The sequence below is a fragment of the Chiloscyllium punctatum genome, unplaced genomic scaffold (assembly GCF_047496795.1).
Source record: "Chiloscyllium punctatum isolate Juve2018m unplaced genomic scaffold, sChiPun1.3 scaffold_671, whole genome shotgun sequence".
In the NCBI taxonomy this organism is placed as follows: Eukaryota; Metazoa; Chordata; class Chondrichthyes; order Orectolobiformes; family Hemiscylliidae; genus Chiloscyllium; species Chiloscyllium punctatum.
The window spans coordinates 63,577-67,241 of record NW_027310405.1 but is presented as its reverse complement, the minus strand read 5'-3'; the positions used below and the strand labels follow the sequence as shown (position 1 = coordinate 67,241).

The following is a 3,665-nucleotide window of genomic DNA, read 5'->3' as shown; positions in this document are numbered from 1 at the left end:
CAGCCCATATCCCTCTAAACCCTTCCCTATCCCTGTCCTTCTGTCAATGTCACTTTAACCTTGTAACTGTGCCCACATTCCCCCACTTCCTCGGGAAACGTTCATCCCGCACACGCAGACCCACCCTCTGTGTGAACAAAGTTCCCCCTCATAACCTCTCTCGATCTCTTTCCTCTCAACTTGAAGCTGTGACCCCTGGTTTTGAAATCCCCCACCCCATCAACACACTCCTCGTCCCCCCCTGTCCCCTGTCAACCCCTCCGACGCTCCGGGGAAAACAGCCCCCAGGCCTCTCCCTGTAGCTCAAACCCTCCGAAATCCTGGTAAATCCCCCTCCGACGCTCCGGGGAAAACAGTCCCAGCCTATCCTTACAACTCAAATTCCTGGTAAATCTCTTCCGAACCCTCTCCGGGTTAATAAGCTCCTTCCTGTCACGGGGCGGCCGGACTTGGACGCGGTTCTCCAGACGAAACCTCACCATCGCCCTGTACAACCCCAACGTGACGTTCCCCAACTCCTTCCACTCAAAGGTCTGAGCGATGAAGGCAAGGGTGCGAAACGCTGCCTTAAACCCCCCCACTGTCGACCCGTGATGAGAAGCTTAAAGGATGTTGTCCCCGAGCCCCTCGGTCTCCCTCTGCTCTACAACAACTCCCCCAAGGCCTGATCGTTAATTGTTTAAGTCCTGCTGTGGTCTGTTTTACTAAAATTCCTTTCTGTTTGTTGAGATCTGCCTCGATCGTCTGGTCTCACATGGCATTATGTCATTGTGTCTGTGTAGGAAGGGAGATTTGGGTGGGTGAGGGAGGGATTGGAACAGGAGGGTGAGGATTGTAGGAGGGTGAGGGAGGGATGGAACAGGAGGGTGAGGATTGTAGGAGGGTGAGGGAGATAGGGAGGGAGGGATTGGAACAGGAGGGTGAGGAGTGTAGGAGGGTGAGGGAGATAGGGAGGGAGGGATTGGAACAGGAGGGTGAGGGAGATAGGGAGGGAGGGATTAGAACAGGAGGGTGAGGGTTGTAGGAGGGTGAGGGAGATAGGGAGGGAGGGATTGGAACAGGAGGGTGAGGGTTGTAGGAGGGTGAGGGAGATAGGGAGGGATTGGAACAGGAGGGTGAGGGTTGTAGGAGGGTGAGGAGATAGGGAGGGAGGGATTGGAACAGGAGGGTGAGGGTTGGAGGAGGGTGAGGGAGATAGGGAGGGAGGGATTGGAACAGGAGGGTGAGGAGTGTAGGAGGGTGAGGGAGAGAGGGAGGGAGGGATGGATACAGGAGGGTGAGGGAGAGAGGGAGGGAGGGATTGGAACAGGAGGGTGAGGGAGATAGGGAGGGAGGGATTGGAACAGGAGGGTGAGGGAGATAGGGAGGGAGGGATTGGAACAGGAGGGTGAGGGAGAGAGGGAGGGAGGGATTGGAACAGGAGGGTGAGGGAGAGAGGAGGGAGGGATTGGGACAGGAGGGTGAGGGAGATAGGGAGGGAGGGATGGATACAGGAGGGGGAGGGAGATAGGGAGGGAGGGATGGATACAGGAGGGTGAGATTGGAGGAGGGTGAGGGAGGTCACTCTGATTGGGTAGACCAGCCCCTTTCCCGTTGACCCTTCCTGTTGCTGTTGACAGGACGAGGGGAGCCAGGGGGACACTCCACCCGCGGGAGAGCCACTGCAAGGAGATACCAACAACAGCCAAGGAGTGCAGCCCAGCAAGACCCAGCCTCAGGAGCTGGCCAGCCCCCCAGCCGGGATGGGCCCGGCGCTAAGAGAAGGAAGCTGAGGGACGAGAGGGAGGGTCACACAGCCGGGGACCCCCCAGCCCCTTCTACATCCTGGGGCATGACCAGATCAAACAGGTACCCCCCGCACGCAATGGGGGGTGGGGTCCGTGGGGGCGGTGTAGAGAGGGAGGGAACGGGGAAGGGGTTTGGGGTCCATTGGGGGGACGGTGTAGAGGGGGAGGGAAACGGGGAAGGGGTTCGGGGTCCATGGGGGACGGTGTAGAGAGGGAGGGAACGGGAAGGGGTTTGGGGTCCATTGGGGGGACGGTGTAGAGAGGAGGGAACGGGGAAGGGGTTCGGGGTCCATGGGGGGACGGTGTAGAGAGGGAGGGAACGGGGAACGGGTTTGGGGTCCATGGGGGGGACGGTGTAGAGAGGGAGGGAACGGGAAGGGTTTGGGGTCAATGGGGGGGACGGTGTAGAGAGGGAGGGAACGGGGAACGGGTTTGGGGTCCATGGGGGGGACGGTGTAGAGAGGGAGGGAACGGGAAGGGGTTTGGGGTCCATGGGGGGGACGGTTGTAGAGAGGGAGGGGAAGGGGTTCGGGGTCCATGGGGGGGACGGTGTAGAGAGGGAGGGAACGGGGAAGGGGTTCGGGGTCCATTTGGGGGACGGTGTAGAGCGGGAGGGAACGGGGAAGGGGTTTGGGGTCCCATGGGGGACGGTGTAGAGAGGGAGGGAACGGGGAAGGGGTTTGGGGTCCATGGGGGACGGTGTAGAGAGGGAGGGAACGGGAAGGGGTTCGGGGTCCATGGGGGGACGGTGTAGAGAGGGAGGGAACGGGGAAGGGGTTTGGGGTCCATGGGGGGACGGTGTAGAGAGGGAGGGAACGGGGAAGGGGTTCGGGGTCCATGGGGGGGACGGTGTAGAGAGGGAGGGAACGGGGAAGGGGTTCGGGGTCCATGGGGGGACGGTGTAGAGAGGGAGGGAACGGGGAAGGGGTTCGGGGTCCATGGGGGGACGGTGTAGAGAGGGAGGGAACGGGGAAGGGGTTTGGGGTCCATGGGGGGACGGTGTAGAGAGGGAGGGAACGGGGAAGGGGTTTGGGGTCCATGGGGGGGACGGTGTAGAGCGGGAGGGACGGGGAAGGGGTTCGGGGTCCATGGGGGACGGTTGTAGAGAGGGAGGGAACGGGGAAGGGGTTTGGGGTCCATGGGGGGGACGGTGTAGAGAGGGAGGGAACGGGGAAGGGGTTCGGGGTCCATGGGGGGACGGTGTAGAGAGGGAGGGAACGGGGAAGGGGTTCGGGGTCCACCGGGGAAAGGGAGTGACATGAATCTGATCTCTGCCCTGGATTCCCTTGTCTGCCCACCCCTCAGGAATGTAGCGACGAGGACCTATCTCCCAGGAAGCGGGTGAGGCAGGGGGCCAGGTCTGGCGCCCCAGGAGTCCGGATGAGAAAGCAGCCTTCAGCGACTACCCCAGCCCCTCCTCCTACCCAGAATTCGACTGAGCCCCCCCCCACCGCCTGGATCGCTTTCCCTCTTGGAGGGAAGGAGTCAGACTGGAACTGACGGGAGCCGGTGTGCACCCATCGTTGGGACCCCCCCCCTCTCTCTCTCTCTCTCGCCTTCAGGACAATGCCGGTATTCCTCCTGCCTCCCAATGCGGGAATTCTCCCTCCCGTGACGCGTCGTCAGGAACTCACGGTGCACTGTACAAAGGCGATTAAAGGTTTTTTTCTTCCAGCCCCCCACCACCCCCCCCCCCCGTTTTGAAACGGACTGAGTGTCCCTTCTGTTTTAAGCTCTCAGGATGTTGCTAGTCGGGCGGGGGGGGTCAGGGGGATTCAGTGACGGTAACACCATTGAACATCAAGGGGGCGATGGTTAGATTCTCTCTCAATGGGAACCCCCAGGATGTTGATAGTGGGGGGAGGGGGGGATTCAGTG

At 61.1% G+C, this 3,665-nt stretch overlaps 1 pseudogene; it reads left to right on the top strand.

Annotated features, from left to right (window-relative positions):
- The window catches only part of LOC140473661 (TCF3 fusion partner-like), a 17,851-nt pseudogene extending 14,390 nt beyond the window's left edge, over positions 1-3,461 (top strand).
- The last annotated feature ends 204 nt before the right edge of the window (positions 3,462-3,665 follow it).